The 25,373-nt window shown below is 41.8% G+C and overlaps 2 protein-coding genes across 7 annotated transcripts in view; both read left to right on the top strand.

Moving 5' to 3' along the window:
* The window catches only part of LOC117510476 (betaine--homocysteine S-methyltransferase 1-like), a 366,504-nt gene that overhangs the window by 99,278 nt on the left and 241,853 nt on the right, over positions 1-25,373 (top strand).
* LOC117510474 (kinesin-like protein KIF2A) overlaps positions 1-25,373 on the top strand; it is a 104,483-nt gene that overhangs the window by 4,469 nt on the left and 74,641 nt on the right. The window lies entirely within an intron of this gene.

Below are 25,373 nucleotides of genomic sequence, written 5' to 3'. Positions count from 1 at the left end.
CCTTTTCTGTGTTAAACCGACCTGTTATGGTCTTCTGAAACAGTTGATAGATGTATTTTATAACTTAAAAACGGGACCGATGCTAATGCGTTAGCATGTCTATGGCATTTTCAATGTTAAAAGTTAGCATTAAGCAGTTGCAGCTGTCATCATGTTCGGGTGCATTTGTTTTCAAATTGTAATATTTCTTAAATTTATTTTTGTTTATATATTAATAATCTAATGATTATATACAATTTTAGAGAAAGAGACAAAAAGAACCTGAATAGAAACACAACAGAAAATATAAAAGCAACTAACAATGAACATACAGAAATAAATAAATACATACAGAAATAAATAAGTGTTTCCTGTGAACACCTAGTGACTCTTACACCTCCATTTCATCCCTGTCTTATTTAAGTTTAATGACAATTTGTTTTGGTCAAACCATATTTTCAATTTGTTAATTTCTTCAGTGATTTCCTCCAGAACGATCTGCCAAGCTAGAAAACTGCTACATCCTAGTAAGAGCAGAATACTACTGGAATGAATGTGAATAAGGAAAGTTGTTTATTTTTTTCCTCACCTAAATGGATGCTGCACTCACTCCAGTTTATCATCTGGAATAGTCCCAGATTGCATTTCAGAGCTTCTAGAATTGAAACCTTTTCATGCAGATGCAATGATAGAACCCAGTCTGAATTAATAACTTCAAAGCGAAACACTGTTTTGTTTATTTTTATTTATGTCCAGAGATCAAGGATACAGTGACCAATATCATATTTATTTACTTTAAGACTCAATGAAATACATAGAAAACCTGTAAAGCCTACTTTTTGTACAAAATTCACAAGGTATTGATAAGGGAATCGATAAGGAATCGGATTGATAAGCAGAATCGATAATGGCATCGATATTGATAAAATCTTATCAATACCCATCCCTATTCCTGAACCAGCTAGAACAAACAAATATCCTTCCTAACTGGTTATATGCCAGACCTGTATGTGGTGCTGTAACGCTGCTATGAAAAACAGAGAAGACGATAGAGGGGACTGTAGCAGGCAGCAGAAGCTATAACTTTTGAAAAGGGGACTCAGATTCTATATTGAATTTCTTTATTGTCCCTTTACAGGACAATAAAGAAATTCTGATTCTGATTTAAACTAAAGAGGAAAAGAGGGTCTGTGCTGATCACCTGAAATAGATTTATTGTGCATGTTCTGCCCTCCCTGAATGTAAGTGTTTAGTTTGGCAGACAGGTAAACAGTTCTCCAAATGAGAGACGAAGTCTTCCAGGTTCAGCCTGTTTAATTCTTGCCTCACACTTGAAGGTACTGTAAAACTGAAATACACAAAAAGAAATGTATTAAAATAAAATATTTTTAGTTGCAGAGGTGTGTTCAGTCATGTATACAGATATAACACAGTACTTAAAATGCTCCTAAATGTGGCTAGCATTATTGCTACAAACACTTAAATATTAATAGCACATCTTCTTAGCTTGATGCTAACACATAGTGGGAAATGCCATAGACAGGTTAACAGAAATTAGAATTGCGACCAAAATAATTTTATCTTTATAAAATGACCTTTAACTAAACATATTTGGCATAAAACAACACATGTAGTCATACTCACAGAGATATATTTCCAAAACTCTGTGGAAACAAGGTAAAGCTGCTGTGCTACTTTAGTCTGCTGCTCTGCTGCTTCAGCTCTCAAGTCTAACCAACTACTGAAGCCCAATGGTGGCAAACTTCAAACTCAAATTCAGAACAACTTTAACAATAGTGCCACCTCTTGGCAAAAACGTGCATGTCAGCCATAAGAAAGGCTGCACAGTGCATTTAAAGGACATGTTGCACCAAAATCATAACAATTAAGATTTAGACTGTTAGTGACCATCCAATGATCCACCGGGATTGCTTTGTGCACTTCTGTGACTGGTTTCAAAGTATACAGCATTCACATTAAACAGCTGCGGAGACTTCCAAAAACTTGAGTACTCGCGTGTTTCTGACAGTGGTGACGTAGCTATTAGAAACATCCCAGCGCATGCTTGAATGGATTGTAGCTGCTAATTTTAAGAACTGAGGCACAGATTAATTCCAAAGTTTACACAAGTGTGATGTTGTGTTATGATGACTCGTGTTTAAGTGCTAACTGTTAATTTTGATGCAGTTACGGTAAACGCAGCAGCCCTAAGAATGTTTAGTGCACCTGCGGCCTTCTTTGTCTTTCGGCTGTTTCCATTAGGGGTCGCCACAGCAGATCAGTCGTTTCCGTCTCACCCTGTCCTCTGTGTCTTCCTCTGTCACACCAACCACCTGCATGTCCTCCCTCAGCACATCCATAAACCTCCTTTTTGGCCTCCCTCTTCTCCTCCTGCCTGGTGGATCCATCCTCAGCATCCTTCTCCCAATATACCCTGGGTCCCTCCTCTGCACATGTCCAAACCATCTCAATCTCGCCTCTCTGACTTTGTCTCCAAACTGTCCCACCTGAGCTGTCCCTCTGATATGTTCATTCCTAATCTTGTCCATTGTTGTCACTCCCAAAAAGAATCTCAACATCTTCAGCTCAGCCACTTCCAGCTTTGCCTCCTGTGTTTTGTTAGTGCCACCGTCTCTAAGCCGTACAACATGGCTGGTCTCACTACTGTCTTGTAAACTTTCCCCTTCACTCTTGCTGATATTCTTCGGTCACAAATCACTCCTGCCACCTTTCTCCACTCACTCCACCCTGCCTGCACTCTCTTCTTCATCTCTCTACCACACTCACCATTACTTTGAACAGTTGACCCCAAATATTTCTGTGTAGGCTCTCAGTTGTCCAGGTGGTTTCCATAGTAGAGAAGCTTGAATCTTCGACTGGACTGGGTTGTTTGATGCGAGGACGTTTTGCTTCAAATCGCAGAAGCTTCCTCAGCTAAAATTCTTGCTCTGGTAGTCTGACTTTTGTCTTGACTCTTGTAGAGAAGAATAAACAGAAGCCACAAAAGCTGGAGTTTTAAACCTAACCAGACCCCTGCTACCGAGAGGCAGACTGCTAAGGCTAGTGACTAAACAATAGCTCTAATTAGCACCTATTGTGCTCTAGTTAGCACCCTCCTAATGACAGGGCAGCTGTCCCTCCTAACGATGGAACGGACGCCTCTCCTGATGGCTTCCTTGACGACTCTCCTGATGACGTGAATAACTCATTACCATGAACAAAAGACTGAAACTGCTTTGACCTGAGTACCCCATTGTAAACAGGGGACAAAGCGTGTCTCAGACCCCCTCCCCGGTTAAGGCTGGGTTTCAACTGTTTCACATAGAATGCCTCCTTGACCCCTCTCTCAAACCATTTCTTCTCTCTGGCTAAGATTTTAACTTCCTTGTCCTCAAACGTGTGGTTAGTGTCTTTAAGGTGGAGATGAACTGCAGACTGAGGTCCACTGGCACCCTCGCTGCGGTGCTGGTATAGCCTTTTGTGTAAAGGTTGCTTAGTCTCACCTATGTAGTGTTTGTTACAGTTTTTCTGACATCTGATAGAGTACACTACATTGCTCTGTTTGTAACCAGGGATCCTGTCCTTAGGGTGAACTAATTTCTGTCTCAAGGTGTTAACCGGTTTAAAGTAAACTGGGATTTTGTGCTGTCTGAAGATCCTCTGTAGTTTTCCGCTACTCCTACTACATAAGGGCGTAGGGGAAAATCCCCAAATCCCTTTTCAATTGATGAAGACATTGTGAAAGAGATACGAAGGGAGTATCAGGAACTCAGAAAGATACTCCACTGAACTTTCTTGTACAGGACTATTGACGTTGTATTTCCATGGTTGATGGACAAGATTGATCAATGATCGTGAGGTGGTGTTGGGGGGGAGGGCTTGTCAACAGTTTTCACAGAGTTACTAATGCTTACTCGGCAGTCTTCACTTCAAAAACTTAAGGTTTTAGTGCACTGCAGTGTTCTTGGTGAACATGTAACATGAGTAATGTAACATGAGTAACACAACTTGTATTCTTTTAATGTCTATAAAGACAAATGTTAGTCTGTTATAATTTGTTTGTTATTTTGAAGAGGTTATTAATAATAATAGTTATAATAGATCATTTTGCTCTGTCCTCTGTCATTTAACAAGAAGGTGAAAGCAAACTTAAGTAAAAAAAAAAAAAGCCATGTGATCATTGCGTAACGTGACTAATGGTGAAAAGTGCCCAGCAAGGACAATGAAGAAAGATCTTTCCCATGTTGTGCTTTGTGAATGTAGAGACTGGTGTTTAGTATTCACCATGAAAAAATACAAATGTTCAGTCCAGTCATAAAAGAGGGAGACACCTTTATTCAAGCATCTGTTGTTTTAAATGTAATGTGAGTAACGCTGGACTTGCCCTTCTGAATGTAGTAAAGTAAATTTGCAAGCCCAGATCTGTCATTCAACGGAGAAATCTTCATTTAAAAATGACAAATTTACAGCTAAAATTTAGCCCTCTGCAAAACTGTCAGTACATCTGGGACGTTGCCGAAACGTCAAAGAGAAGACCCTATCCCAGCATGCATTGCGCACGCCAACTGTAATTTGTGGATTTACGTCAGTTTGCATCTCTTACAAAAGCACCTTTTTATTGTCTTATACGGAAGGATCGACTTTTTTAAAAACTTCATATTGTCTTGCGGTACGTTTGGTGAGTATACGAGGTCTGTTAGAAAAGTATCAGACCTTTTTTTTTTTTTTTCAAAAATCTAATGGATTTGAATCAAGCGTGCTTGCATGAGCCAACCTTAAACCTTTGTGCGCATGCTTAAATTTTTTCACGCCTATCGATTGCGTCAGTTGCTGGCAAGCAGCATTTGTGTGAGGTCGTGTGTAGTGCTCTCGGCGGTTTTCATTGCAAGGAAAATGACGGAACGACTGGAGTAGCGCTACTGCATCAAATTTTGCCAGAAACTGGGCAACAGCCAGGTGGAAACCATTCGGAAGATTCAGACGGCTTTCGGTGACGATGCTATGGGCATCACACAGATTAAGGAGTGGTACAACCGGTTTAAAGACGGCCGCACAACGGTGGAGAGCGAGCCACGCTCTGGTCAGCCATCAACATGCTGAAATGACCAGGTCATTGCCAAAGTGAACGCTGTGGTGATGCGGGACCGTCGTGTGACTATCCGAGAAATTGCGGAAGAGGTGGACATCAGCAATTTTTCGGCACATTCCATTGTGACAGAAAATTTGGCCATGAAAAGAGTGGCGGTGAAATTCATGCCGAAGCTGCTGACGGCGGAGCAAAAGCAACTTCGTGTTGAAGTTTCACAGGACATGCTGGACTCCGAAAAATGATGCCCACCTCTTCCACAATTTCTCGGATAGTCACGCGACTGAAAAGCCACCAAAAGCCGTCTGAATCTTCAGAATGGTTTCCACCTGGCTGTTGCCCAGTTCTGGCAAAATTTGATGCAGTAGCGCTACTCCAGTCGTTCCGTCATTTTCCTTGCAATGAAAAATCGCCGAGAGCACTACACACGACCTCACACAAATGCTGCTTGCCAGCAACTGACGCAATCAACAGGCGTGAAAAAATTCACGCATACGCACGAAGGTTCAAGGTTGGCTCATGCAAGCATGCTTGATTCAAATCCATCAGGTTTTTGAAAAAAAAGTAAGGTCCGATACTTTTTTAACAGATCTAGTACATTTCTTTTATTTTTGCTTGAAAATTATTTTTGAGGACTTTTTCATACGCCCATTTGTTTGAGTGGTGTCGCATTGAAAATCTACTGTCTTTAGCCTCCGGTGTTACCGTTGCGGGGTACGGATGCGGGACCTGCAAAGAATCCAAGTCATTAAAAGATACAAACCTCTCTCAGTGGCCACGGAGCTCTGTGGCTGCGATTACCGAGACCGTGCGGCGCTGCGGATTTTTCCGCAAGAAGTCTATCCTTGCGGGCGGGCGGCCGTTCCGTGTCAAAACAGCAAGAGTAGTCTCTGGACTTGTTGCCAAGTTGGCCGCACCTGCATTCAGTAGACAGGGATGTGGTGCTGGAGTTGGCCGCAGCTCTGCACAGTAAACACGGGGGCGGTGTGAGTGGCCCGCTGCGGCGTTTACCGAGCCCGCAGACTCGGTTAGTGCATCGGAGGCAGTGAGAGTAAGGCGTAAGTGTTGGGGGAGAACGTCGCCCGCTGTCGATGTTGTCACTGATCTGAGCATGCAGAGCTGTATCTCGCATTCATTGCAGTTTACTTTTTGGATGTTGAAACCAGGATGTGTATAACGGTAACATTACTAACAGATAAAATCAATTTCAGTGCGGGATTGGACTGAAGGCGCTAGCGCTCCGTCTTCTGCCGCACGTCACTGCAATGTCCCGGATGTACAGTTTTCGCAGAGGGCCAAATTTTAGCTGCAAATTTGTCATTTTTAAACTAAGATTTCTCCGCTGAATTACAAATTTGGACTTGCAGACTTACTTTACTGCGTTCATAAGAGTCTTATAAATACATATCAGCTATTTCTTTCTGAGATCTGACCACATTTATTTCAATGCAGGTCTACTTTAAGTAGTCTTATGGCTGACTAATAGGGGTGTTGGAAAAAATCGATTCACGTCCGAATTGCGATTCTTATTTATTCCGATTCTGAATCGATACAAAATGTCCAAGAATTGATTTTTAAAAAGCATTTTTTAAAACATTTTCTTGCTTAATAGCTGCGTGTACTGTTTGTCAGGCAACGGCTTCCGTACTACAGCGTCATCGTGGGGGGGGGGGGGTCCGGCGTGCTTCAAACACTCGTGAGCTGAAGAGTTCAGTGGCTGCAGCTTAGCATGGCGGACGAAGAGCTAATTCAGCCAGCACCGTCTTTGCTGAAGGCAAATGTTTGGGCGCATTTTGGATTTTATTATTTGCTGCGTAAGACGGAGCTTGACATGACTTATGCAGTGTGCAAAATCTGCAAAATGAAAGTCAAGTACTTCGGAAACACTTCAAATTCGCAAGCCCACATGCTACGCCATCGCCCAGAGCTAAAAGAGGGGAGCAGCGGTATCTGCCGACTACTGACCAGCGCTTCGCTAAACTGCCAGCCAACTCTGAACAAGCAAAGCAGATAAGTAAATTTACATCTAGAATCACTTGATTAACCTTGTAAAGCTGCATTTTCTTAAACATCAACATTTTTTAGGTAATATAACTTTCTCAGAGCTCTTTGAATCAAAAATCGATTCTGAATTGAATCGTCACCCCCAAGAACCGGAATCGAATTGAATCGTGAGTTGTTGTACGATTCACATCCCTACTGACTAACTTTCATCACAACATGCAAATTGTAAATTATCTTCAAACTGTTAATTGCAAAATGTGAATATTGAAAAAAATATCTCCTGAAACGTGAATGCAGGTCTCACAAACATGAATATCATTCATGATGTATACATTTTTTTTCAGTTTAAGTAATTTATGGATTTCAGTTCATTCAGTTCAACTGAATCACTACAGGGGGGATCACTACAGCTGGTGAGGCATGGAGGTGAGCCCCAAGCGGGCTCTCGCTTCTGGTGTCATGCGCCTGGCCTCGCTGGACATAACTCGCTCCGGGGACAGTGGATGGTGGGGAATTTGACTGGGGCAGTACACCTATCAAACGGTAACATGGGTGTCAAAGTTAGGTAGGGCAGAAACCTCCACCAAACATAATTTTACACAGCATGAAGGTGAGTGAGTGAGTGATGTTTTCTCATCAATTGGAACATATTCAGGGGGTCAGAGTATTAAATTTCAAACTTTGCAAAATAAGGACCACCCTAATGTCAAGCTGGCATTTTCTGTTGTCCAAACTCTGTCATTAACTTTTTAATGTTGTCCATCACATGTTTATCTGTCAATCTTGCTTATTTTTGAATTTAAAAGTCCTTATGTTCAGTAACAGTACATAGGAAAAAAAATACATATGTTCCCACACTGGGTCCGTGTAGGACCATATGTACACTGGCAGTGTTAATTTAACACTGTCAGTGTTAATTTAGCACTAGGGATTTTTGCTGTGTGGGTTTGTCATGATAACAAATTCTGCTGGATGATGCATTGTCTCAGAAAATATCATGCTTAATAATATCACACTATTATTATTTAATGCTTCGATCTTAAATATGATCAATCTATCTTTGTTAGTTGGCTATGTACCACAGGCTTTTAAGGTGGCAGTAATTAAACCATTACTTAAAAAGCCATCACTTGACCCAGCTATCTTAGCTAATTATAGGCCAATCTCCAACCTTCCTTTTCTCTCAAAAATTCTTGAAAGGGTAGTTGTAAAACAGCTAACTGATCATCTGCAGAGGAATGGTCTATTTGAAGAGTTTCAGTCAGGTTTTAGAATTCATCATAGTACAGAAACAGCATTAGTGAAGGTTACAAATGATCTTCTTATGGCCTCGGACAGTGGACTCATCTCTGTGCTTGTTCTGTTAGACCGCAGTGCTGCTTTTGATACTGTTGACCATAAAATTTTATTACAGAGATTAGAGCATGCCATAGGTATTAAAGGCACTGCGCTGCGGTGGTTTGAATCATATTTGTCTAATAGATTACAATTTGTTCATGTAAATGGGGAATCTTCTTCACAGACTAAAGTTAATTATGGAGTTCCACAAGGTTCTGTGCTAGGACCAATTTTATTCACTTTATACATGCTTCCCTTAGGCAGTATTATTAGACGGTATTGCTTAAATTTTCATTGTTACGCAGATGATACCCAGCTTTATCTATCCATGAAGCCAGAGGACACACACCAATTAGCTAAACTGCAGGATTGTTTTACAGACATAAAGACATGGATGACCTCTAATTTCCTGCTTTTAAACTCAGATAAAACTGAAGTTATTGTACTTGGCCCCACAAATCTTAGAAACATGGTGTCTAACCAGATCCTTACTGTGGATGGCATTACCCTGACCTCTAGTAATACTGTGAGAAATCTTGGAGTCATTTTTGATCAGGATATGTCATTCAAAGCGCATATTAAACAAATATGTAGGACTGCTTTTTTGCATTTACGTAATATCTCTAAAATCAGAAAGGTCTTGTCTCAGAGTGATGCTGAAAAACTAATTCATGCATTTATTTCCTCTAGGCTGGACTATTGTAATTCATTATTATCAGGTTGTCCTAAAAGTTCCCTAAAAAGCCTTCAGTTAATTCAAAATGCTGCAGCTAGAGTACTGACGGGGACTAGAAGGAGAGAGCATATCTCACCCATATTGGCCTCTCTTCATTGGCTTCCTGTTAATTCTACAATAGAATTTAAAATTCTTCTTCTTACTTATAAGGTTTTGAATAATCAGGTCCCATCTTATCTTAGGGACCTCGTAGTACCATATCACCCCAATAGAGCGCTTCGCTCTCAGACTGCAGGCTTACTTGTAGTTCCTAGGGTTTGTAAGAGTAGAATGGGAGGCAGAGCCTTCAGCTTTCAGGCTCCTCTCCTGTGGAACCAGCTCCCAATTCAGATCAGGGAGACAGACACCCTCTCTACTTTTAAGATTAGGCTTAAAACTTTCCTTTTTGCTAAAGCTTATAGTTAGGGCTGGATCAGGTGACCCTGAACCATCCCTTAGTTATGCTGCTATAGACGTAGACTGCTGGGGGGTTCCCATGATGCACTGTTTCTTTCTCTTTTTGCTCTGTATGCACCACTCTGCATTTAATCATTAGTGATCGATCTCTGCTCCCCTCCACAGCATGTCTTTTTCCTGGTTCTCTCCCTCAGCCCCAACCAGTCCCAGCAGAAGACTGCCCCTCCCTGAGCCTGGTTCTGCTGGAGGTTTCTTCCTGTTAAAAGGGAGTTTTTCCTTCCCACTGTAGCCAAGTGCTTGCTCACAGGGGGTCGTTTTGACCGTTGGGGTTTTACATAATTATTGTATGGCCTTGCTTTACAATATAAAGCGCCTTGGGGCAACTGTTTGTTGTGATTTGGCGCTATATTAAAAAATTGATTGATTGATTGACTATTATCGATTATATCATTTAAAGACTATTTCATGCCATTGATATAATGATAATGCATAAAATGCAAGTACATCCTTTCAAAGAGCATTGAAAGAGCATTGAATTCTCAATAATATTCAACACTGAAATTGAAATGTGGGGAAAAATGTTCTAAATCACCGATTCATATTTCAAAAGGGTAGTATAGGCTAATGGCCCCTCAGTGTCTGAACTACGGGTACGCAAAGTTGCTGTTCATTCGGCTGCTCCCGGTTTTGTTCGGGTTCGCCACAGCGGATACAGCCCGATCCGCATTGGTAATTGGCGCAAGTTTTACGCTGGATGCCCTTCCTGACACAACTCCAGTTGTACCTGGAGAAACACACACAGCCGCTGGTGTTCCAAAGAGGTCTCCCATCCAAGTACTAACCAGATCCTGCTCTGCTTAGCTTCTGAGATCTGACTGGATCAGGCTGACATGAGCAGACCGGCTGCTCATGGGTACGCAAAGTGGAATGAAATAAATAATTCAAGATTTTAAAAATCTATTGTATGAGCCACAACTTGAGCTAATTTAAGTTAGTTAAATATGGTATAAATTTCATATTTCATTATTTTGTTTTATATAATGCCTAAATAGTAGATCCTTGTCATTTGATTGGTGGTTTGTATGTCATGTTATATGGATTATTTGTACCGTTTGCCATTGTGTTCCATTAACTGTGAAATTTTGGTTCTTTTCAGCATACAATTTTGGTGCTAGATACGTTTTGTGCTATTGCACGCTGCGACCACAGCATGCGACCACGAACAGCGATGGCTCTTAGCTCCAAAACAAACGTGGTGGGGTTTGTTTTATTGACTGTGCTAATTGTTGTAACAAAAATGAACTGCAATTATATAATGCTTTTCCATCTGCATCAGAAGCTCAAAGTGCTTTACAATTATGCCTCACATTCACCCATTCACACAGACACACTCACACACCGATGTCAGGGTGCTGCTATGCAAGGCGCTCACTACACACCGGGAGCAATTAGGGGATTAAGGACCTTACCCAAAAAACAAATCCGTTACGCCGTAAACCGTCTGGAGGCATTTGCACTCTTTGTTGGGACTTCTATACCTAAAGTATAAGCACTGTTGGATTAAAAGCTTGACAAATTTCTGTTGTGATTTTTCGCTGGACTGAGGAAAGCAGACGGCAGTCTGTACACAAAGATATCAATACACAGCATCAGGTACGGACTACATCATCAGGATTGTTAGGCATTATATAAAACAAATAATGAATGGTTTTTCATTCCTGCAATGGTAAGAATATTTCATGAAGTGAAAGAAGGAATATTCCATTCAACTCGGCTCCACCTTGTTGAATGGACCATTTTGTCTTTCACCGCATTATTTCCATTGCACTACTAAACAGTCATTATTTGAAAAATATTTCATGTCCCTTGATGTTATGCAAAGGTCATAAACTATTTTAAAGGTTAAAAACGTATGAATTTTGGATGGACAGCACTTGCTCCCATGTTCAAAACTTACATACAGTATCTTTCGTGTAGTGAGGCACAGAGCAGGCAGAGAGCTGAGATCTGCCAGGCACTGGAGCATCGTGAGACAAAGTGCTATTGTGAACTTTCTTTTTTCATGAAATGTTTTTGAATTTGATTACATCGCTTGTCATTTGCATTTAAGGAATTTACTGTGCAGTGCAACTTGTCTTTTTGACATATGCCAGATGGCCTTCAATGTTTGTTTGATTTTTGCATAAATTACGGTATGTCATGAAACATCACCCTGTACAGATTTAAAATCACCATAGTTAGTATCTTTATTGGCAACCATCAGATCTGTGAAATCTTAGATTAATTCATATACAGTATCAACTTTTGCAATTAGTTGGTTACGTTGTCTGCCAGAACTTACATGCTTCACTCTGATCTCATACGGGGACAGTGATTCAGTACAATTGTGAATTGGTATGCTTTGTCTTTTATGGTCATATTTCAGAAGAAAAAATAAATGAACCATTTCCGCTTATTCTTACAAACGTTCTGGATGGGATAATGTAGTCGCTTCGCTTCAACTAGCTGGTTCACTTTTGTTGCATGCTGTCTAGAGAACTTCCCACACAGAGAGCAGGCTGAGCGAGGTGACCCTGCCTCTTGCAGAAGGCAGGAGACAGAGGGACAGAAGTGGTGCACTCACTAAAAAGTTTACATAAACAAACACATACATGCATCTTTGATTATATCATGACCAATAAAACTATCATATTCATCTTTATATACAGGGATTAAAGTTCTACGACCATGCAGTGTCCCACTGCACACAGTCAAAAACTTTTTCCACATCAAGTGAGGGGGCAACAATGGTACTATTTTTCTCCCTGTTCAGACTTATTAGGTGCAGTAGTCTTTTCATATTTGATCTATTCTTCATAAACCCTGAATTTATGTAAGATTTCTTGGAAGGGATGCCTAATAGTGATGCTGCCTATGATTATTTTTAATATGTACAAAGTGATCATTTATGGCGTGCTGTAATTTGAGCAAAATTTAAACAAACTCATTCATTCATTCATTCATTCAACTTCTACCGCTTAGTCCATTTAAGGGTTGTGGGGGGCTGGAGCCTATCCCAGCAGCCATAGAGCGCGAGGCTGGGTACACCTAGGACAGGACGCCGGTCTGTCACAGGGCCACAAACAGATAAACAGACACACACACACACACACACACCTACTGTTGTGAAAGTGTAGTGACACGGACCCACAACAGGGGGCGCAAATGAACGGTCAATAGATGAGCCAAAAAGTAACAATTAAATGTTGTGAAATGTGCACAACGAAATACAGACAATCTCAGAATATAATTACAGTCAAATCACAAAGGTGACGTGTGGGCAGGCTCGAGGATAGAAGACGTCTGTCCTGAGAAGAGCCGGAACCACACGATTTCCGCCACCACCGAACCTGGTGAATACTGGAGCCGCCAAGTCCCGAATTCCCAGGTGATCACCGTCCCCGACTGTCAGATCTGGTACTGCTGGCGAGAACAAAGACAGTCAAGTGTAGGTGTGTGTACACCCAGTAACAATAACGGTGGGAATGCCACCTCCACCTCTCACTCTATAACTTGCAGAGTACTGTAGTGTTTCCTCAGGGGAAAAGAGTGCCTTCCAGCGCTCTCTCAGCTTCCACCGACAGAGGTACCGGTACTCCTGGAAACACTCACAATATACAAATAATATTGTAACACGAACGGCTGATGATATTACCTCCAATGAAGTATGATATCTCGTCGATGAGGTGGAGATGACGTCTGGGTTTTATGGAGTGAGATGATGAAGAATGAGTGACAGCTGTCAGGAAGTAATGAGTAACAGCTGTCACTCCCGGCTGTGTCCGTGGCGGCAGCGCCCTCTCGTGCCTGAAGCCCGCACTTCAGGCAGGACGCCCTCTGGTGGTGGGCCAGCAGTACCTCCTCTTCTGGCGGCCCACACAACACCTACGGACAATTTAAAGATCCCAGTCCACCTAACCCACATGTCTTTGGATGTGGGAGGAAACCTGAGCACCCGGAGGAAACCCACGCAAACATGGGGAGAACATACAAACTCCACACTGAAAGGTCACGGAAATTGAACCCATGACCTTCTCGCTGTGAGGCAACAGTGCTAACCACTAAGCCACCGTGCTGCCCTAAACAAACTAAAAATTGGTGAAATACTCACGACAACCTGGTGTAACATGTTGCACGACTTGTAAAAAATAAATAAATAAAAGAGAACGGCTCAGAGTAAATTCATTCAAAGCTAATGACGAGCTGTAATCCCATTCAGAAACATTTAATGAAAAAAGAGTTTACACTTTTCGAACCTCACACTAGTCGAACCTCTGAAGAGGAACAATGTGGGTTCCATCCTGGTCGTGGAACAACCATCGAGCTCTTCATTGTCATGAGGATCTGGAGGGTGCCTGGGAGTATGCCCACCCAGTCTATACGTGTTTTGTGGACTTGGAGAAGGCGTATGATTGGGTACCCGGGGAGATACTGCGGGAGTATGGAGTGAGGGGGTCCATTCTCAGGGCCATCCAATCTCTGTACTCGCAAAGCGAGAGCTGTGTTCGGGTGCTCTGCAGTAAGTTAGACTTGTTTCCGGTGGAGGTTGGCCTCTGCCAGGGCTGCGCCTTGTCACCAATCCTGTTTGTGATATTCATGGACAGGATATCGAGGCTTAGTTGGGGGGAGGAGGGTTTCCGGTTTGGTGGGCTCAGGGTCTCATCACTGTTTTTTACAGATGATGTGGTCATGTTGGCTTCATCGGCCGGTGACCTCCAACACTCACTGGATCGGTTTGCAGCCGAGTGTGAAGCGCCTGGCATGAGGATCAGCACCTCTAAATCTGAGGCCATGGTTCTCAGCAGGAAACCGATGGATTGCCTACTACAGGTAGGGAATACGGTCTTGCCCCAAGTGAAGGAGTTCAAGTACCTCAGGGGCTTGTTCACGAATGAGGCGACAGTGAAGCGTGAGATTGGCCGGAGAATCGGTGCAGCAGGGGCGGTATTACACTCGCTCTACCATACTGTTGTGGCAAAAAGGGACCTGAGCCATAGGCGAAGCTTTCGATCTACTGGTCAATATTTGTTCCTACTCTCACCTATGGTCATGAGGGTTGGGTCATGACCGAAAGAACTAGATCGCGGGTACAAGTGGCTGAAATGGACTTCCTCGGGAGGGTGGCTGGTGTCTCCCTTAGAGATAGGGTGAGAAATTCGGTCATCTGTGGGAAGCTCGGAGTAGCATCACTGCTCCTTTGCGTTTGAAAGGAGCCAGCTGAGGTGGTTTGGGCATCTGGTAAGGATGCCTCCTGGGCGCCTCCATAGGGAGGTGTTCCAGGCACGTCCATCTGGGAGGAGACCCCGGGGAAGACCCAGGACTACTAGGTGGAGAGATTATATTTCCACACTGGCCTGGGAACGCCTTGGGATCCCCCAGTCAGATATATATATATATATATATATATATATATATATATATATATATATACACACGATAGTACGTGCGCTGTGATTGGCTGATTTCCAATCTGAGATTTTCTCAACTCAGACTGTTACCATGACAGTTGGTCCGCATATCAGATTTGCAACCTTGTATACAATTTTCATGGCACAAAATTTAACAATTTCCCATGTTAAACAGGAAATGTGAAAGCAAAATAAAACAAAAAGTGAACAAAGAAATTATGAGCGACAAAGAGGACCGTTCCCAAATTTTATTACTCTGAGTATTTTGAATTGGAGGAATTACCAGAGATCGAGCTTGAAGAGGACATGCAAAATGAAGACCAACAAAATGTATTCATTGTCAATGCAGCTAAAAAAAACAGCTATATAATAATAAACAATTTATTAACCAAGCTTGCTCGGTCTGTACAGGAAAATATCAGACCTCTGTCTTTTTTGTACGGGCCTTGCTGCGCTCTGTTCGTACTGTCAAGACCTCGGTCTGATATTTTCCCGTCCAGGCCTTGTGTTCAGTTAATAATCCTTTAATACAAAACAGTCATTTCCATCAAGAAGAACCTTTAGTGTTTCATATTTTACAAGTGAAGATAGCATAAGAACAAACAGTATTGTCTGAAGGGCTTGATACAAGCTTTGTGCTTGTTGAAAATTACTATCATGAAAGACGGTGCACTGACTACAGTTTCAGTGTTTATGGAGGGTAAACTGAGGAGACAGAAAGGGAGAGGCGCCTTGTTGTGTGACGCGTCTCTATGTGAATGTTTGCTTTATTCTGCCAGCTGCATGGAAGCATGGCTTCAAGAGCAGGAGTCCGAAGATTATTGCATAGTTTTCTTGTCATTCCCACTGGCAAGTCCAGAATTTGACTTCACCCTGTGATAATGTTTTTGGTAGAAACACTGGAAACAACAAATGTCCTTTATAACAAACCTCTTGAACAAAAAAAAAAATCAACATGGTGACATCACCACTTTGAATACTCTATGATCAGCTTTATGTCTGAAAGAAAGGCCCATGAGACCCAGAATAGAAAACAGTTTAGTATGCCCGTTTCCCTGCTGTTGAGTGTCATATCCAGTGCAGCGACTGCCCACTCTCCGGGGGGTTGGTGGTGGCAGGACTGGTTCATATTCTACAGAGATTCAGGCTATTAGCTACCACCCCATCTGTTACAGCCAGCTCCCTTCATTCTGCCAGAAAAATCCCTCCCTCTTTCTCTGCCTCACCCCCCACCCCAATTGCCTGTCAGGAACAAGCAGTAAGTTTCGATGGGCTCAAATGAAGCCCATCCGGAAGAAGAAAAGTTGTAGTTCCTTGACTGGCCACTTGAGGCTTGCTTCAAAATTGAACAGGTTCCCATTGAATTCCACATTAAAATGTCCAGCTTTAGAGTGGAAATAAACATGTTTACAGCCCGGTACAAAATGCGGTTTTGGTCTCTGTAGGTAGTTTCCACCTTCATGACAACAGTACAGGGGTTAGGGTGAATTTTTTTTTTAACCTTTTAATTTAAGATGTTTTAAGCCATAAAGTTTTGCATATAGTTGCACAGTGGTTGCTTTGACAGCGGCTGAGCCGAACATGTGTGACTCAGAGACCACTTTGTATGGCTGTTAGTTGTTGTGGAGGGCTGTGTCTGTTGTTTTGAGCATTTTATGACAAATACCTGGAAAAACATGGCTTGCTGTGTGGTGAAATATCCTAAAGTACCATCTAAGACATCCCTGCTGCAGTATTCACACTAGGTGAAATTATGGTCTTATTTAATATTGTATGCTAATGGCATTATCACTTTGAGCAGCTGTTGAGAGCCTGACCTGTTAGGTCCTGTTAATGCATGATTACTGATTCTTAAGATAATGTCTACAATGATATTGTGATATTATTGAAAATCATGACATTTTCTTAGGCAGTATATCATCCAGCAAAATTTGTGATCATGACAGGTCTAATTGGTAGCATTACCTGTCCACTCTAGGTGGGGCTGGGTTCAATCACTGTTCTCATTGGTGGTCATTACCAGCTGGGATATGTAAACGCTAACCAATCATGCAGACTAAATACCAGGTGGGAGGCAGGCTGCATGTTAAAAGATTGCATGGTCTACTCATAGGCTATATACAGTTGTATGTAAAAGTTTGGGCACCCCTGATGATTTCCATGATTTTTTTATAATTCATTGGTTGTTTGTATCAGCAATTTCAGTTAAATATATCATATAGCAGACAAACACAGTGATATTTGAGAAGTGAAATGAAGTTTATAGGATTTACAGAAAGTGTGCAATAATTCTTTAAACAAAATTAGGCAGGTGCATAAATTTGGGCACCTCAACAGAAAAGTGCATCAATATTTAGTAGATCCTCCTTTTGCAGAAATAACAGCCTCTAAATGTTTCCGATAGCTTCCAATAAGAGTCTGGATTCTCGTTGAAGATATTTTGGACCATTCTTCTTTACAAAACATCTCCAGTTCAGTCAGGTTCGTTGGTTTCTGAGCATGGACAGCCCGCTTAAAATTACACCACAGATTTTCAATAATATTCAGGACTGGGGACTGAGATGGCCATTCCAGAACATTGTACTTGTTCCTCTGCATGAATGCCTTAGATTTTGAGCAGTGTTTAGGGTTGTTGTCTTGTTGAAAGATCCAGCCCCAGCGCAACTCCAACTTTGTCACTGATTCATCAACATTGTTCTAAGAATCTGCTGATATTGACTGTAATCCATGTGACCCTCAACTTTAACAAGATTTCCAGTACCTGCACTGGCCACACAGTCCCACAGCATGATGGAACCACCTCCAAATTTTACTGTAGGTAGCAAGTGTTGTTGTCCAGATAACTCAAGTTTAGTTTCATCAGTCCACAGCACCTTATTCCAAAATGAAGCTGGCTTGTCCAAATGTGCTTTAGCATACCTGAAGCGACTCTGTTTGTGGTGTGTACGCAGAAAACGCTTCCTCTGCATTACAGCATCGTACAGCATCTCGTTGTGCAAAGTGCGCTGTATAGTTGAATGATGCACAGAGACATTATCTGCAGCAATATCATGTTGTAGGTCTTTAGAGCAGGTCTGTGGGTTGACTATGACTGTTCTCACCATCCTTCGCTTCAGCTTATGAGATTTTTTCTTGGCCTGCCACTTCGGGCCTTAACTAGTACTGTGCCTGTGGTCTTCCATTTCCTCACTATGTTCCTCACAGTGGAAACTGACAGCTGAAATATCTGAGATAGCTTTTTGTATCTTTGTCCTAAACCATGATGTTGAATAATCTTTGTTTTCAGGTCATTTGAGAGGTGTTTAGAGGCTCCCATGTTGCCACTCATTAGAAGAGATGCAAAGAGGGGAAACGTGCAAATGGCCACCTTAAATAGTCTTTCTCATGATTGGATTCACCTGTGTAAGGAGGTCAAGGGTCAGTGAGCTTACCAAACCAATTTCATGTTCCAATAATTAGTGCTAAAGGGTGCCCAAATTTATGCACCTGCCTAATTTTGTTTAAATAATTATTGCACACTTTATGTAAATACTAGAAACTTCATTTCACTTCTAAAATATCAGTGTGTTCATCTGCTATATGATATATGTAACTGAAATTTCAGATCCAGACAACTAATGATTTAGAAAGGGAAATCATGAAAATCATCAGGGGTGCCCAATAGTATACAGTATACAGTTGCATACAACTGTATACTGGACAAAGCCTGTGCGACTTCACCCATGGGATTTCTAGTGAAACTAGGAACAGCCAACATGAAGCCTATATCTTGGTGTTGCCATGTTGGCAACAGCAGTAGCACTGACTTTGGCTATGTCACAACAAACCCATTAATCAATAAAGAGGTGGAACGTTGGTGGCTTGTGTGACAAAAGAAACCAAAACATGCCCCATCTTCAAGTTCAAAACAGCTAAACTAACAGGCTAACCTCAGTTTGAGTGTTTGAGTCATATTTTTGGGGACTGCACGGTGGATCTCATAAGAATTTGCTTTGGTGCGTGTATAAAAAGTTATAAGATACTTATGCTCTCAGTAATCATGCATTAAACGGTAGGGTTGTGAATCTTTCAGTATCTCACAATTTGATTCCTATTCATGGGGTTACGTGTCTGAATTCAAAAATTGATTTTCAATTCAAAATTAATTCAGTACATATAACTACTGAAGTGGGCTGCAGTGTGCTAAGCAAGGCGGTGTGGCAAATATGCCATGAAAGCAAAGTGTGTCTAATATTATGTAGTTTTGAAGAAGGTAGTGTATGGAAGTAAATCTGTGCCATCAGAGTTTGAAGTTGAATTTTTAAGGTTGAATTTTTTTAGCATCAAAATCTTCAGCCTCAAAAACCTCAACCTAAAACAAAATTCAACCTCAAAAATAAAATTCAACCTAAAAAAATTCAACCTCAAATAATAGAAAAGCATGGAGAAGCAATCAATCCCTGTCTCAATCATCCAACGTTTAGCAATGTAGGTTGATTTTTTTTTTTTAGGTTGAAGTTTTTCAACTTCAAACTGTGATTTTGACACACACACACACACACACACACACACACACACACACACACACACACACACACACACACACACACACACACACACACACACACAAAAAATCAAGCTTAAAAATTCAAATTCAAACTATGATGGCACAGATTTACTTCCATAGTCAGGGATGAGATTTTTCCGCGGATCCGCGGATTTGACAGTCCTGGGGGTCGATTTTGTGAAACGTCCAAATCCGTTGAGAAATTTTTTTTGGGGGGGGGGGGGGGGTAAAATGCAAACAAAAAATTGCCAGGAGTACCTTTAGGGGCTTTCACAGTGGCGTATTCGTAGAGCTGCTCATTGCAGTGTTGTTTCATTTAAATACGGCCGAAATATGCGCATACTCATCCTTTAAGTGTTCGTTCATACTTGCAGCTGCGTGTGTTCGCGTTTAATGTGCACACAGTCGCATGTGCCATGCTACACCAGTTTCAGTGCTGTTTTCTGCCTCTGTGGAAGTGCACTTTGTTCTCTACTGCATGGTGTGGTGCGGCTCAAAAACAGAGTCATTTACCATTATTTATTTATTTATTTATTTTTATGCAGCGAGTGCACGTTTATTTTAGAGTCACAGCTCTTTTCAGCTTTGATCAGACTGATCGATCAGGGCGTTTGATGAGCGCACCGACATGCAGCGAGTGCGCGTTTATTTTAAAGAGTCGCAGCTCTGATTAGACACACACAGAGAGAGAGAGAGGGAGGGAGAGCGTGCGTGTGTGAGAGCGGGTTTATTTTATTTTATTTTAAGGAGTCTGATAGAGGAGAGAGAGCGGGTTTATTTTAAGGAGACTCAGACTCCTCAAAATAAAAAATCTCTCTGAGAGCGCTTTTATGAAACGATGCGACACAGTGAAACAGTCCTCATATATAATTAGTCCAGTATGATAAAGTGAAGCAATGATCTTGTGATACAGTGTTATAGGTGGAGATCACATCGACTAAATATAAACCTTATATGGTCTGACAGTTCAATGGACATAGAACATTGGATTATACATGTACATGTATTTGAGGATATACATGTACCGTATTCTCCGCACCATAAGGCGCACCTAAAAGCCTTAAATTTTCACAAAAATCGGCCATGCGCCCTATAATCCGGTGCGCCTTATGTGCACACTGAATTCCAAAATTTGTAAAAACGACCAACGTTGTCTTTGACCGTCGGAATATCGGACCATTTCCCGCTGACACAAGGACGTAATACGTAAAGTACGTACGCTAGCAGCGTAGAGTACGTACCAGCATACGTACTCTACACTGGTAGCGTAGAGTACGTATGCTGCCAGCGATAAACCAATCAGAGAAGAGTCCGTGAGTCCGTGGTACGTACACTTACCTCCGCCACTCCTCCGGTAGTTACCGTATACTACAGGTATCCTGCAAAACATTTGTTTGTCTAAGGACCCCCGAAAATGGCGCCAGTGAAGAGACATGCTTACGAGGCACAATTCAAACTGCAGGCTATCAGTTACGTGGTTGTTCATGGGAATAGAGCAGCTGCGAGAGGAAACAAAATGAACTGCGCCAAGTTAAAAAGACCAAACGGATTTTCCGCAGAAACAAAGCGAGGTGGCCACAGTTAGAAGACCAGCTGTTCAATTCAGACACAGAAGATGAGGACTTCGATGGATTTGTGACAGAACCATAATAAAAAATAATGTGAGTACCATATTGTTAAATACTGGTAGTTCAGAGTTGTTAAAAAGTTCAAATAAACTCACCGTTTTGCTTCCGTGACCTTTTTTTCTTTTTTTTTTGTAGACTATATGTTTTAGCGTGCGCCTTTTGTAAGGGTTAAGTACCCGCCAATTGAGGCTGCGCCTTATAATCTGGTGCGCCTTATGGTGCAGAAAATACGGTACATGTATGTTTGTTGACAAGTGTGCCATGCTGAAAGTGGAGAATGCTGAAATACCAAGTAAGTCTAGTTATGAAAAACTATTTTGGTCACAAAAATACACATGTACAGTAGATGGACTTAGTAAGGGTTTACAGTTTGAATTAGAGATATGAACACCTGGCATTTATAGTAGTTTTTCATATTTTAGTGTAATTTACATGTTTTAAAACAGCAAAAATGCTTTGGCTCCGCCCTTGACCCGCTGGGGCCTGCAGCCCCTGGACCCTGCCTTATTTTCCTCTGAAAATCGAATTTGGCAAACTCATCCCTGCATAGTAGTGTAAACAAAAGTTGATCTATGAATAAAGATTCATTTTCCACAAAGCTGTAGTGGTGCAGGTCTTTTGAAATGAAACAGGCAATGGATCTCGTCATTCTTTTTGCATGTTCAGCATTGGCAAGAAATTTGTTAAACTGAAGCATAATGAAATAAACTAAATAATTTGTGATTTGTAATTTTTTTTTAATCTATTGTAAGAGCCACAACTTCAGCAAATTGGAAGATCCTTGGGTATCATTAGAAATACTTTGTATCAAGGGAATGGTTACTTAGGGAGAGTGAGATGACACTTACCAATTGCATTGTACCAGAACATCAGCTACAGCCATATGGTGCATTTCTCTGTGTACGATCCAGCACACAGGTATCTCGGTGTTGAAGCCCCAGCAACCGAAAGGTCAAGGGGATGCCCACGTATCACCTGGCTGATACAGACAGACGACTGCTTTCAGGAGGTGGAAATAGGCCGGTTGTCTACCTGCATTGTTACCAACCAGGACCCCAGGCAGTTCCATAAAGTGGTGCATGTTGCAACACAGTACCAGAACATGCTACCAGACTGAAGTGAAGACAGTATGATATTGAACTGTTGCAATCACTGAAAGAGGCTACACTTGAGCTATTATTATTTGTTCTGTTTTAATCTGTGAAATATTGGCATTTAGCTACAAGGTAAAACAAGGTTAATTCATTAAGTACATTATTGGCTGTAGATATGATCTTCCAATCACAGCCATCTTGTGTGAGTTCAGAGTGCACCCACATTGACCTACCTTTTCTTGGTCAAATCGGGAGGATTCAAATGTCAGTGCTTGAATACCTGTCCCAGTACTCTACAGTGCCACTTTTACAGGCAGTACTGGTCCTTCAGGACAGATCTTTTGTTATAGTGTAGCACTGGATTTTCAACTCCTTGTTGTAATAAAATCTTTGCTTTTAATGCTGCCAGGAAATGTTAAACCTCTATAAAGCAGATCGTTAAAATGTTCAGTAGCTGAGAATACGAAAGCACAGTTGCTCCCTGTGTGCCTTTGAATAATGGATACAGGGACATTTTTCTTCCCTGAAATGTGCTGGGTCTTTACAGCTGTATCCGGATAGACAAAGATGGGAGGGCTGAGCAGGTATTCATGCAGCTGGTGTTTATTACGCCACAGGCAGAGAGACTGAGGAAAGCATTAGAGGCGGCTAACAGCAGCTGTGCTTGTCTCTGTTATCAGCGATTCTCTCTAACTGGTGATTAACAAATCTCATGGTCAGAGCATACCAAACTGAGATTAGCTGCAGGCTTTTGCCTCACTCTCACATGAGTCATGAAGCACAGAGTTATCTGTTCTTAGTTCAGGTGATGCTCTGTTGTGTTCAAGGGCAGGCAGTAGAAGAGCAGGTGGCTGAGTAGAGCAGCATTCAGCACTGTATCCTTTGCTAAATTATTTTCAGGATATCCCGATTTCAGCTTTGAATGTGACACAATGATTTTTTTTTTCCTCTACATGCATGAACACTTTCAGTAACTGGTCCTGCTGCAACAAAGGAGCTGTCAGAAACTTTAACCTTGGTGAACAGAAGGCTGTTGTTGATGCCATGCAATGCAACAGTCATGCAATGCAATGATCACTGGACCATATGCTGTGTTGCCTCATCAAATACACATTCAAGTGTACACTTTTTTGGTATGCATTGTGAGGTATCGTTAGCTATGATATTTTGGGCATGTGGCGCATTTGTCTTGGTATGACTCGGCATGAAGATGCCTCAGTGCGACGGACCCCAGTAGCTGTAGAAGGCCAAGGGGACACCCATGTCTCTCCTGTTTGCAGCAGATATTTGCTTCGAAGTGGGGTGGAGCACTTATCTGCCTGGGTGTTTGACAGTCATGACCCCACATGGGTGTGGTGGATGTTGGGACGTGAGGCACTGCCACATGCTTCCAGACGTGACCTGAGACTTATGCTATACACGCCACTGATACAGAAATGGGCAATTCCAGCAAAAAGGTAACATGGCAGGTGAAATTTCAAAATGTCAAATCAAATACCACTTGGTTATGTCCTTTGGGTACCCAAGTACGAGAAACACGAGGATTTCTACCAGTTCAGCCGACCTTAGGTTTTTGGCTCCACATCTCATTTTTGCCCCAACAAAACAGCACGTTTCAAGCCCAAAACACAGTTTTTCTTCCTCATTGTATTACACAGGTCCTGAGCTTAATACAGAATTTATAACTATTTTCTGTTAGTATTCTTATTAGAGTATTGAGAACAACATATTAATTTCAAAAGTAAGCCTTGTGTTTTTTAGCCTGGGCGACGAAAATGAGGTCATCCTTCTAGGTAACGTGAGTAACAAAAAATGAACTTTTCTCTAGTTTGACAGTGCTGGTAGATATGACAGCCAGATTCCTGCATTCATCTCTTCAACCCTGAATTACTATATTCATGAAACAAAACCAGAAAAATCCCTCATAGCCTTTGGGCAGAAGTGCTTCAAAATCTGTAACGTGTAGTGTAATGTGAGTAACACTCCATCACTGAACCACTAAGTTACTCAGTCAGCCAACTAGTTATTGTTTTAACATATAGGTGGCAGCTAATTAGCTATTGTTTTAACTTTGAGACATAGGTGGCAGGTTGTTTTCCCACAATGCAATAGGTGATACATGTCATTTCCTGTATGGCGGGAGAAATTGAATCTGTTTCATGTCATAACAAATTTCAGTCCAGCGACATCAAACATACATAGTAGAGAAGCTTTAATCTTCGACTGGTCTCTTTTGCTTGATGCGAGGATGTTTCGCTTCAAATCGCAGAAGCTTCCTCAGCTGAAATTCTTGCTCTGGTAGTCTGACTTCTGTCTTGACTCTTGTAGAGAAGAACAAACAGAAGCCACAAAAACTGGAGTTTTAAACCTAACCAGACCCCTCCTACCGAGAGGCAGACTGCTATTGGCTAGTGACTAAACACTTGCTTTAATTAGCACCTATTGTGCTCTAGTTAGCACCCTCCTTATGACAGGGTAGTTGTTCCTCCTAACAATGGGACTGACACCTCTCCTGACGGTTCACTTGACGGCTCTCCTGATGACATGAATGACTCATTACCATGAACAAAAGACTGAAACTGCTTTGACCTGAGTACTCCATTGTAAACAGGGGACAAAGCGTGTCTCAGACCCCCCTCTCCGGTTAAGGCTGGGTTTCAACTGTTTAACATACAATGCCTCCTTCACCCCTCTCTCAAACCATTTCTTCTCTCTGGCTAAGATTTTAACTTCCTTGTCCTCAAACGTGTGGTTAGTGTCTTTAAGGTGGAGATGAACTGCAGACTGAGGTCCACTGGCACCCTCTCTGCGGTGCTGGTATAGCCTTTTGTGTAACGGCTGCTTAGTCTCACCTATGTAGTGTTCGTTACAGTTTTTCTGACATCTGATAGAGTACACTACATTGCTCTGTTTGTAACTAGGGTTCCTGTCCTTAGGGTGAACTAATTTCTGTCTCAAGGTGTTAACAGGTTTAAAGTAAACTGGGATTTTGTGCTGTCTGAAGATCCTCTGTAGTTTTTCCCGTACTCCTGCTAAATAAGGGAGTAGGGGAAAATCCTAAAATCCCTTTTCGATTGATGAAGACGTTGTGAAAGAGATACGAAGGGAGTATCGGGAAC

Source organism: Thalassophryne amazonica, chromosome 5 (genome assembly GCF_902500255.1).
Source record: "Thalassophryne amazonica chromosome 5, fThaAma1.1, whole genome shotgun sequence".
NCBI lineage: Eukaryota > Metazoa > Chordata > Actinopteri > Batrachoidiformes > Batrachoididae > Thalassophryne > Thalassophryne amazonica.
Note: the sequence above shows the minus strand (reverse complement) of the source record. Positions and strands in the feature narration are given on the sequence as shown.